The 12,401-nt window shown below is 40.6% G+C and overlaps 1 protein-coding gene across 3 annotated transcripts in view; it reads right to left on the bottom strand.

The window, feature by feature from the left end:
• Positions 1–7,702, bottom strand: part of LOC118408273 (sodium- and chloride-dependent transporter XTRP3-like) — a 28,039-nt gene extending 20,337 nt beyond the window's left edge. For 2 of the 3 annotated variants that reach the window (XM_035808946.1, XM_035808947.1), the window contains exons 1-3: positions 7,467–7,702; positions 4,910–5,654; positions 133–391 (exon numbers count right to left, since the gene is read on the bottom strand). The gene's annotated coding sequence lies outside the window, so the exon portion shown is untranslated. The remainder of the gene's footprint in view (positions 1–132; positions 392–4,909; positions 5,655–7,466) is intronic. The other variant, XM_035808948.1, reaches the window with a different exon arrangement.
• Between the last annotated feature and the right edge of the window lie 4,699 nt (positions 7,703–12,401).

The raw sequence follows: 12,401 nt of genomic DNA, 5'->3' as shown, positions 1-12,401 counted from the left end.
CCAAGGTCGTTGGTAGCTTAGAAATGCAAAATATAGCAGAATACGTAGTCAGAATGTTGAAGAAGTCTTCTGAGATTTGTTGCTGATGTGGATGTTGCTTGTGTCTTAAACAAAAGATGGACTTCAACACACCTGTTAGCTAATGATGAACTGAAGATCACGTGGGCTCGGATTTTTAGGGCGGGCCAGAGGCGTTGTCAAGAGGCGCGAAGCAGCAGACTTTCTAAAGACAGTCCAAAGACAACAAAGAAAACGATTCTTGAACTTGAATGAACTGCCCCTGAAGTTCACGAACGTGAGTTGGAGCGACAACTGTCCACAAGATTCTCGGGGTCTTGAGTAGAGGTTGTCTCGGACCACACAGCGTGAGCGGAGGTAGTCTTGCCAGGAGCTGTAAGGTGGAGAGATGTGGCGATTGTGACTCACACAATAGACGCATTCACGGATTATTAACTTTACACCTGTCACGTGTTGTTTAAACAGACCAATAAAAATGGATGGAGGTAGGACCGTTATTCGCAACGCAGGTTTAAGATTTCATTCGAGTATCTCAATTCTTACATCACGCTTGTGTTATATCTTATTTCTACAAAATATTCTACATGTCAGAATCATATAAGGTAAGAAGCAGTAAGAAATTTTTAAAAGAAAACAGGTTCCCCCAAAATGGTCTTGTCCAACGTATGACCATCTGACCAAAAATGTGTGTACTTAAGAGATACTTTTTAAAGATAAAAGTAATTTATGCCAAATTATGAACGTTTTTGAAGTGGATATTTAACAGATAGATAGAACAGTTGAAAAAAATTCTGAGGATAAAGAAAGAACTTAACGACGTATAAGGCTTTGAGCAAATGTCATAGATACGCTGTACAAAGTAAAATATTGACTTGGGTGTGTGATAGTTGTTAATTTTTAAACTATTGCAAAGTCCGCCATTTGTGCCAAACGACATGAAGTAGTTAGGGGGCAAAAGGGCAGGAAGGGTACATGACGCATGGTAAGAGGACTGTGCCAATATTGGTGATCCCGCCGAAATGGCCAAGTTTTTAAAGATGTCAATCATGATTGATCTTTAATGTCTTTCAATTATCTTTAAGCCACCTTTCAGTGACCTGTCACAGCGATTTTTTTAATGTTCCATCAATGAGAGATTTTTCAAAGGTCTGTAAATGAGAAATCTTTCAATGGTTTGTCAATAAGAGAACTTTAAATGGTCTCTGTCAATGAGAGACTTGTCAATGGTCTGTCAATGAGAGGTTTGTCAATGATCTGTCAATGAGAGGTTTGTCAATGGTCTGTCAATGAGAGGTTTGTCAATGATCTGTCAATGAGAGGTTTGTCAATGGTCTGTCAATGAGAGATCTTTCAATGATTTGTCAATGGTCTGCTAATGGTCTGTCAATGAGAGATCTTTCAAAGATTTGCCAATAGTCTGCTAATGGTCTGTCAATGAGAGATCTTTCAAAGATTTGCCAATGTTCTGCCAATGAGAGATCTTTCAATGATTTGTCAATGGTCTGCTAATGGTCTGTCAATGAGAGATCTTTCAATGTTTTGTCAATGAGCGATCTTTTAAACGTTTGTCAATGAGAGAACTTTCAATAGGTTGGTCAATGAGCGATCTTTCAAAGGTTTGTCCATTAGAGATCTGTCAATGATGAGTCAATGAGCGATCTGTCAATGATCTGTCATAGAGCAATCTGTCATGTGTGATTCTTTCAATAATCTGTCAATGAGCGGTCTTTCAATGGTCTATCGATGAGCGGTCTTTCAATGGTCTATCGATGAGCAATCTTTCAGTGATCTGTCCATGATAGATCTATCAATGGTCTGTCAATGATCTGTCAATGAGCGATCTGCCAATGATGTATCATTGAGCGAGCTGTCAATGATATGTCAATGAGCCATCTTTAAAGATTATGTTCAAGATCTTTCAATGATCGTCAAGATCTGTTAATGATCTCCAAAGCTTACAACAATCCTCAAAATCTTTTAATGGTCTCCAAGGTCTTTCAATGATCCCCAAGGTGCTTCAACGATCCTCAAAATCTTTTAATGATCTCCAAGATCTTTTACTGATCTCCAAGATCCTGTGATGATCTCCAATGTCCTTTAATGATCAAAAAGGCCTTTCAATTATTTCCAATGATTTTCTAGTATGTCTCAATGAACGTTCATCGTATTCTGTATTCTGTGTAGTGTCGGTGTGGAAACGAAGTTTGTATTGCATCTAAGAAGACCTAAGAACTAAGTTATCATATTGCACATCATCCAGGTTGCCACTAAGTGGCCAATGGTGTTTTAGCACATTTGAAGCTTGGAGAGTTACATACACGGACAGTAAACCATCTTATCACCAGTAGCATGTCATAGTTATCCTTGAAACATGATACTTTATTGATAGGTCAAAGACATTTAAGGGCATGCTGCCGCTGCCGCCCTAAAATATTACCGTGGCCGATATCAACAATGTGCAACACACTTACTTTTCTGCTCAAGACACTTACTCTTCTGCTCAACACACTTACTTTTCTGCTCAACACACTTACTTTTCTGCTCAACACACTTACTTTTCTGCTCAACACACTTACTTTTCTGCTCAACACACTTACTTTTCTGCTCAACACACTTACTTTTTTCTGCGTGAGACACTTACTTTTTTCTGCGCGAGCCACTTACTCTTCTGCGCGAGCCACTTACTCTTCTGCGCTGCACTTACTCTTCTGCGCTGCACTTACTTACTTTTCCTGTGGTGCGCACCCCTCCCTTTATCAATGGGTGGTCCCTGAATCAGGCCAAAGGTCACAAAGACCGCATAAAATGTAGTATTGACCGCATGTCAATCCTAAATTATTCTCCTTCGGATGACCCTATGAAATGACCCTTACCCTAGCGCGTTTTTTGTGGATTCAATTTAATTCTTTTTGGTCTTTAGTATAGCATTTTGACAATGCAGATCGATAACGACAAGTCTCGATTTGATCATCACAACATCGCGTTTTGTTGCCATCACAACGTATTGTCAACTTTGAAAACAAATTCTGCGCGCGTTTCTGGCGCGCAGCTTTAAACTTTTATTTACCAGGGTTTACCTAAACCAGGCAGAGGCTATTAACTCCTCTGTAGATAGGAGTAAGAAGGCAGGTAGGCCTTGGTAGCTCCTCTGTCCAGAATTCGGCGTCTGTTTAGTAATAAATAGCCAAGTTGCCGCACGTAATGTTTTGGTGGGAGCACTGAATTTTACTACCCGGATCCGGACTAACTTTGGACGGAGTGGACTTGTTACTTAGTACACCCCTACCCCTTTGGAGACCCTACTACTAGTACTAGGTGGGCGGAGCAGTACCAAATCCACATAGTCAGGCCACTCCCAGGATCTAATTGTTAATCAGAAGCGGGTATTTCTTGTGACCAAATCCACATACTTCAGTAGTAGGGTCTCCAAAGGGGTAGGGGTGTACTAAGTAACAAATAAATTGACTAAGTCAGAGACGCCCACCCACCATTCAACTGAATGTTTTCAAAGTTGACAATACGTTGTGATGGCAACAAAACGCGATGTTGTGATGATCAAATCGAGACTTGTCGTTATCGATCTGCATTGTCAAAATGCTATACTAAAGACCAAAAAGAATTAAATTGAATCCACAAAAACGCGCTAGGGTAAGGGTCATTTCATAGGGTCATCCGAAGGAGGATAATTTAGGATTGACATGCGGTCAATACTACATTTTATGCGGTCTTTGTGATCTTTGGCCTGATTCAGGGACCATCCATTGATAAAGGGAGGGGTGCGCACCACAGGAAAAGTAAGTAAGTGCAGCGCAGAAGAGTAAGTGCAGCACAGAAGAGTAAGTGGCTCGCGCAGAAGAGTAAGTGGCTCGCGCAGAAAAAAGTAAGTGTCTCCCGCAGAAAAAAGTAAGTGTATTGAGCAGAAAAGTAAGTGTGTTGAGCAGAAAAGTAAGTGTCTTGAGCAGAAAAGTAAGTGTCTTGAGCAGAAAAGTAAGTGTGTTGAGCAGAAAAGTAAGTGTGTTGAGCAGAAGAGTAAGTGTCTTGAGCAGAAAAGTAAGTGTGTTGGACATTGTTGATATCGGCCACGGTAAAATATGCTTTCTGTAGCACGTTCTTGACACAGTAGGGGTCTCACGTCCACCATAGTTACTAGTCTCTACCAGACTGACTACGCTGGCTATTCCAGGGAGAATAACTAGCCAGGGGAGTTTTGCTACCAGAGAAGTTGGTCGGCCGCGCAGGAGCGCAAATATACACCATAGCGTCGACTGACTCCCCTGGCCAATTTCCCGATTTTTTGGCGAATTCTAAGATCCCCGTACCGCCATAGGAAGGCCTGGTGGAGGCTAATATGCAGTTACTACAAATGTCAAGATGAAAAATCTTGATGTGACAAAATTAATATTTATCAATCTATCAACTTACAGTCCAAAACACAAGCTTATTTCTATTTCCCAATTTTCTCTCTCTACAAAACAGGGTCAGTGTAGGATGACGACGGTACAAATGTAGTTCAGATATGTATACCAGAATTGCACTATCTTTTTTTGAAGGACTGGATTCTCAGATTACCAAATACGTACGCAGTGATTCCCTATCATGTATTTTCCTATATGGATTTTTCGTTAAATAAAATATCTATCCGATTTTAAAACAGTCTTCAACGACACATATGTTGGTCTCAATGAAGTAACTTATCAAACGTGATAACGTCGTAACTTAAAAAAACATAAATATCACACTGATCAATGCAAATATAATCCTTATCGTAAGTATACATGATCTAATATGTGGACATGATAATAAAAGTACATGAATTTACGAGCAGTCTAACTACTAGATCATGGTCAGGTATATAAAAATATCCAGCTAAAAATATAAAAGTTACACCAACCTTCGACAGTTGTAAGCGTGGTCCCTCTTTGATGTAGCGACTGTCCAAAGGTCTGGACGTATTTGGAGATCAGGACGTTTGGTGTGATGAATTTCTCGGTATTCAGTCACCCTCGCAGACGACACGTCCCCGTTTTTTCCCGCCTAAACACCACCTCTGTAAACCCGTGCCAAATTTACCACCGCCTTCTGACAGAGATAACAAGACAGACACGTCTGTATGCTCTTCTATTCACAGAGATATGTAATGATATCACAAAGCATTCCAATGGCACTTGAGTTGATACTTAGTCGCCCTTGAACCGAGTACAAAAATGTGCTGAGAAGAGTATACAATGGTGCGCTCTTGGAACGAATCCAATCTCCTTGTCCTTGTACTTTGTGCTTAAACAAGCTACTACAGCAAATACAAGCCCTCTCTTGATCTATCAATTGTTTTATAAACGGTAAGTCTTGTTGGAAAGGGAAGCTTATTGACTGTCTGTATAGGGTAACAACGTTTGGGTCCGAGAAGTAGCGCCCCTTATCAACTTTTAACAGAACTGCAGGTGTCGAGTCGTGATTGATGAATAGGCAGTCCTACTGGCCAGTACCGTAATTGCCTGTGACGTGTCGAAAGCAGACGTGCGCGATTGTTTTGATTTGACGAACCCTCTCAACCTTGTTGCGGACCCAGCTAACTAGAGAAACCACGTGGTCAGCTCTCATCATTTCAGAGATTTCAGAACAATGACAGTCCACAGGCACTGCAAGAGAAGTTAAAAATTAAATTCATTACGCAGATAACGGGGCTAAGCATATTTGAGGACGTAATTACAAAATGGCAAGAATGCTCAGATGAAATACTGTAAAGGAGAAAATGTTCGCGGTGGTTTGTGTTCTCAGTTTTTGCGATGACCTGTTCAATGTGAATTTAAATTCAAAACCACTGCGAGAATTTTTGTTCTGTTTTCTGCCCGCCTACGTTTTTTCCTTGATGTTCCAACCGCGAACTTAAACCCGCCGCGAACATTTACCGTTTTACAGTAAAACCAAAACAATCAAAACTACCAACATATTCAACGGCGTTCTACAACATATTGCATCCTGCATTGAGATCCTGCATTGTACCAGATTAAAACAATACACAGAGGAGCTAAACATATTGTAGGAAGTGATTTACAATGACAAATATGCTCGGATGAAAATTCATAGAACCAATATCAAAATACGCAAACAACACTATGGGAATTTAAGATGAGGCCCAACATAATGTGACGAATAAAAACAATACATGTTTCGTTGGTTTTAGCCTAGGTGCAAAGAAGATGAAACTAACAAAAGAGGACGACTGATTGTCTTATCTTAGTCAAAAATTAGCCAGGATCTTTGCTGTAGAGATCTCTTCCGTTGATGTCAAATATTTATAATTTGTAATGGACCCGGGTGGGTGTATGCAGAATGAGGTCGAACAAATTCCCGGCGAATCCAATGTGTGGGGCCATACCATAGGAGGCAAAGCCTCTACACCGCCCCTTAGTATCCCAGTACAATCAATCAAATCTGATATAAACAATGCGTCCCTTTTCTCACGTATACATGATGTTCCACTAGTAACGCTCTAAAAAGTCTACAAAGCGTGAAAGAGAGAAATTATTTTCTCGATGTAGTGTTTTAATTATTTTAGAGAATAGCTAGTGTGTAACATAACATTTGAGGCAAAGCCGCTATCCATAGACTAGTGCAATCAATTAAATTCCGATATAAAAAATGCGCCCCTTTTCTCATGTCCTTCTTGAAACATTCTAAGCAGTCGATTAAGTGTTTTAGAGAATAGCTAGTGTGTGCCATTACATAGGGTGCAAAACCGCTATTCTAGTGCAATTAATCGAATTCTGATATAAACAGTACGTCTCTTTTCTAGCTGTTTACATGATCTGCTAGTAACAATCGAAAGATTCCACACAAATTGTTTTGCTCAATGTTAAGTTTCAGAGAATAGCTAGTGTGGGCCATAACATGGTAGGCAAAGCCGCTAGGTACACTGTCCTTTCCAAGAACAATAAATCTATTCTGATACAAATAAGGCATCCCTTTTCTGGACGTATACATGTTCAACTGGTAGCTGAAATACTCCACTAGCTTAGAATAGAGAAACTAGTATTCTTCGATGTAAGGTTTCAACGAATAGCTAACGTGGACCATTCCATAGTACTTAGGAGGCAACCCCATTTGTACCGCCCCTACCCAAAGTACATCAATCAATTTCTGATATAAACAATCACAATGCCTTCTTTTTCAACGTAATAAACATGATCTACATATGTAAACAAAACGCTCCACTAGAATCAGAGAGAAAGTCTTTGAATTTTCTTAGAAGTAGATTTTATATGGAGGAATACCCAACAACGTTATGTACTGTTTATATAACCCCAAAATGTCTCTTGTACTCTTCTTTAGACCTTGAAACCTCATGGCACGAAAGATACAGTCAATGCGTACTCGTAGCCACTACTTACGAAAACTACTCTAACTACACGTGGCATGTTTAAAGCACAGAAAGGAGATACAAATCTTACCATTATAGGTTGGCTTGGCTAAACGCCATACGATGCGCTGGTGAGTTGAGGTTCGTGTGTTGGTTTGGTGGGCCTCGTGGTGCGACCTGTCCTTCCGTTGACTCCCCCTCGCCGATGGAACTCGTTCCTAGAAACAGGACAGCTCCCAACACGTGATTCTACACGTTCTCCAATGCTATATACGTCCACCACTGTTATGGAATACAGGAAAGTCCAGTTGTATCCAACGGAAACAGAACAAGAAAGCTTTTAAAAAAAGCTGGCCGGGGCGCATTTGGAAGGACTACCTCAAAATTTCATGTTGTGTTCCAGTAAAATGTGCATCATTATTAAACTAGAAGTTTATATCTAAAATCTATGGGAAGTTGGCTGGAAACCTTTGTTCACTGGTATAATTGGATTTTCCGGCGTACTTTTGTGGGCGGAATTGTATCCCTTGTGTGCGCTGTGTGCCGGATATAAAAATCGTAAAAGAAACTCCGGTGCGAGACCACAGCCAAAGGCGGGAAGAGGTCCCGGATGTGCATTGTCGTTCTTTCTTCTGCTCACAGGTCTCATTTGCTTTCTTTGCTTTGTATGATGTTCTTTGTTCTGCAAGACTCTCTGTCTTCTGTTGATAGGTTTGTTTTTCTTGTTTGTCCTTGCATATTGCGCTTTGGATTGCAAGACCTTGCACTTTTTTATCATTTAAATTTGATGCTGCATTTGGTGACATTACTAATTGATTCAAGAGGCCTTCATTCCTGTTCTCTGGCATAGCACTTGGATGTTTGCTTGTGGTGCATGGCACAATGTTTTTCCCAGTACTTTGGTTACAATGTGGTGCAAATGGAAATGCTGTGTTTGGTTGTTGTAGGTTCTCTTTCGTAGATACAAACTCTGGTTTAACCAAGGTGTATGTGTGTTGTTGTTGAACTTGAAAGCAGTTTTCTGACTCAATCATAGAAGAAACATTGCTAGTCAGATTGATAATGTGTATACCAGTAGGTTCAACTGATAAGAAAACATTTTCTGCTTGTACTGGGACAACCTCAAAATTGCATGTTGTGTTCCAGTTAAGTTGTTGCAAGAATGAAACTAGATTGCTGTTTGAACTGTGCATGCTTAAAGTAGAAGTGCCATGGCTATCTGGCAATGCTGTTATGGGACTTCTGGCATGTGAGTCATAAACAAAATACTTGTTATCAGCGTGCAACAATGCTACTGTTGAACCAGTTATTCCATGTGCTGTTATGAAAAGACAAGTGTTGGATTCAGCAAATGCTGCTTCTAGGGCTTTCTTTAAGGTGTAATAAGGATAGACTGCTTCTGTGGCAAATATGTCTCCAGTGTAAGACTCTTTTATTGATACACGTACAGTATTGTTGTAAAGTTGCAAATAGTCTGGAATATCATCAACGGAGAGGAACTCCACACCAGATCTTAGTGATGGTTTTATGTAGGTGTATAGTGCATCTCCTTGAAAAAGTACACCATCAAGGTCTGTACTTGTCCAGGTAATTGCTTGTCTGCAAGTACTGTGGTTAACAACTGCCATTAAAGCATTTGCAGTGCATTGTTTGCCTCTATTATCTCCACTGAAAATGATGTCACCTTGGTGGTATTTTCCCGATAAAATAGATTCACACATTGTTCACAATATATGTGTTCTTTGCTTGACTTTATTTGCACAATGCACAGTGCTCAGTGGCACGATTGAGTCTGGTGTGTGCAAAATGCACAGTGCTCAATGGCACGATTGGTCTGGTGTGTGCAAAATGCACAGTGCTCAATGGCACGATTGGTCTGGTGTGTGCAAAATGCACAGTGCTCAATGGCACGATAGGTCTGGTGTGTGCAAAATGCACAGTGCTCAATGGCACGATAGGTCTGGTGTGTGCAAAATGCACAGTGCTCAGTGGCACAATTGGTCTGGTGTGTGCAAAATGCAGTGCTCAGTGGCACGATTGAGTCTGGTATGTGCAAAATGCACAGTGATCAATGATCTGTTAATAGGTCTCAAGGTCTAATTTGGTTGGATCAAGGACTCTCTTTCAAACCTCTTTGGTTGGATGCAAAATGTAATGCGTAGATTTCAGCAGAAGAAGTATAAATGTGTACTGTGTAAAATCTTATTGAGTACAGACTTTTGCTAGCTGTAAGTTTCTGTATATTACTGTGTCACTTGTATATATAGCAGAGAACAGTCTAAGGCGTCACTGAAACAGAAAGAAAATATTGTCTTGATCACATAACATCTTACTAGTACCAACAAAAAGCAAAAATCTACAAAAGTTCAGGTGTGACATCTTGCCAACTGCTTTGCTGATTGTTTAACAGTTAGCTACAATCCGTTGTTTTCTACTATTCTTTGGAAATGTATGTTTTAATGTATTAGAATCCGATCCATCTTTTCAACTTGTACGATATTTTTACAATCAAAAATGCCCTGCATAATGCCTCGCATCGGCTCAAGCACAGTGCACCATTAAACTATCTAAATTCTCGTCAATCCCCACACACTGGTTTTACTAAAAAAACTATATACCGTTCCTTGGAAATATGTTTCAATGTGTCCGAATTCATGATCACTATCTTTTCAAATTGTACGTTACTCTTACGATCGAAAATGTCCTGCAGGACCTCCTGCAGCTGCATATATAGACGCACGCCCCCCTCCCACCCGCACGTAAACTGTTCCAATCGTTGCACAATAAACTTGACTGTATACCCTCCACAAAATCTTTCGTCAAATGTCGTGCTCATTTTACTCACATGACACTACGCCTTAGAATGTAATGTTATATTTTAATACATCCGAATTCCAGAAAGATAACTTTACAAACTGTACCAATTTCTGTACGATAAAAATCTCACCTCCTCCGCACCGTCAACGCCCGTGAGGGTATTTACCGGAATAACCCGAAATGACCCGGAATAACCCGGAATAACCGTAATATTTCTTGTTCCCATGGCCATATATACATTATTTTATGCCAAAATATTGCATTCTGCGATCTTAACTTATCAAAGCACACTGTATTTCGGTAGCTTTCATCCTTTATTAAGGTTATTCCGGGTTATTCCGGGTTATTCCGGGTTATTCCGCTAAATACCCGGACCCGTCAACGCTATCGCAAAATGAACCGTGCGATTTAACGACAACTCCTCAAATGTTACATGACCAGTGTTTTACTGCAAATCAAGAAACATTTTCCTTTCCTAGACTTTGCTAATGAGCGCTGCAATGTTTTCTGTACGAGTAGAGGTCATGGATAAACAGTATTCTTACAACGTTTATTTGAAGGGCTAAGAAGGGCTGAGAATTGTCGTAAAAACGCACGGTACATTGCGTTTATTTGAAGGGCTGAGAAGGGCTGAGAATTGTCGTAAAAACGCACGGTACATTTTGCGACCATAGCAGACCCATCCAAGGACGAACCATTAAACCGGGGACAAAGCCGGGCGCCTGCGGCGCCCCGGCAAAAAAGGGCACGGAAATGATTTTACAGTAGGGTCCCTGCGATGCTCATCTTTTCAGCGACTTGTGATCATGTCAGTCATAGGGATGGTTCGTTAAGTACTGCGATGGGATGAACGGTCGCTATCATCAAGGGACGTTATACAATTTAATATCTAAACTTGTCGCAACTTTCTACTCAACAATTGTTTCATTTTTGAGGTTTTAAAGTTATGAAGTTATGTCCTAAATGTGGATGTGTTTTTTTTTTTTTTTTTTTTTTTCAATATTATTAGCTCTAATGTTATGGTAGCCAGGAATTGACGTAAGAATGTTCAGACTAATATACCTTCAATGCACGTGACACACGTACATATGACATCTGCCAAAAATGGCGATGATATATTGTATAAATACTTTGATATGTTTTCATATTTTGACACTTGCATAGATCTGCATTAATTAATTACGTTCTAGTAGTATCTTTTCGTCCAACATTATATCCCTTGGACATAAGTCTATTTGAAGTTTTGCAGATTCAGTTAATATCTATATTTGAATGTTATGTGATGGTGATCCTGTATATAGTATACAGTGACCCTTGTCTAAATACGTTCGCCGCCCCATCTTGTAGCATTACTGGACGGTCCCTAAAGGACGACACGCTGAGAAGAGGAATGCCTGGTCCCTGGCCCGAGTGTACAATCCCTGCCGGACAGATGGACAACGGGACACATTTCGGCCATTTCGGCCACTGCTACTTCTAATTGACAGGGTGGGCTATAAATACAGTCCCTAAGGGTTACTGACCCCGACCGTACATTGTTGATACAGTCTCTACTTATACCTTAGGAGGTTGGGTTGCTATTCAGGTTACATGCACATAGATCAGGGGGTTATATTACAGCGGGTTCTCTGATCTTTGACCCCGAAATAGCAGCTGTGGACAGCCTGAGAAGAGTCAACTGTCACGTCAATCACGTGATCTAAACGTCTTTGCTCGTCTCTTTACCATCACTCAGTGCATCACTAATAGCCTGATGAAATCTCGCCTATAGCGGCCCGCCCAACATCCGAAGTTACAGCCCTGGAGTTAACCGTCACACAGACTACATCACATAGTTGTAAAGTTTAAACTTTGTTCCAACACAAAAGAAGAAAACATAAATTTTCGGTCAAGCACGTCGACCTTCTTCAGATGTACGATTCACGGATGTTCCGGAAGGGAAGTAGGAGGTGGAGGATGACGTCAGCAGCGAGTCGTAAATGGCGGGAAGGCGGAGCCTGCCACCTGAAGAAGGTCGACGCGTGCTTGACCGAACATCTATGGGGAGTCTTTCTTTTTATGTGTTAGAACAAAGTTTAAACTTTACATCTATGGATCCTACCGACACAGATGAACTTTCATTCAGACTACATCACCATACTGTAAATGCATTTAAGTTCGCGGGGATTTAATTTCGCGTGCGTTGTATATTCGCAGTCTGAAATTTAGG

The sequence above is a fragment of the Branchiostoma floridae genome, unplaced genomic scaffold (assembly GCF_000003815.2).
Source record: "Branchiostoma floridae strain S238N-H82 unplaced genomic scaffold, Bfl_VNyyK Sc7u5tJ_1564, whole genome shotgun sequence".
In the NCBI taxonomy this organism is placed as follows: domain Eukaryota; kingdom Metazoa; phylum Chordata; class Leptocardii; order Amphioxiformes; family Branchiostomatidae; genus Branchiostoma; species Branchiostoma floridae.
The sequence above is the reverse complement of the archived record's forward strand: the minus strand, read 5'-3'. Positions and strand labels throughout refer to the sequence as shown.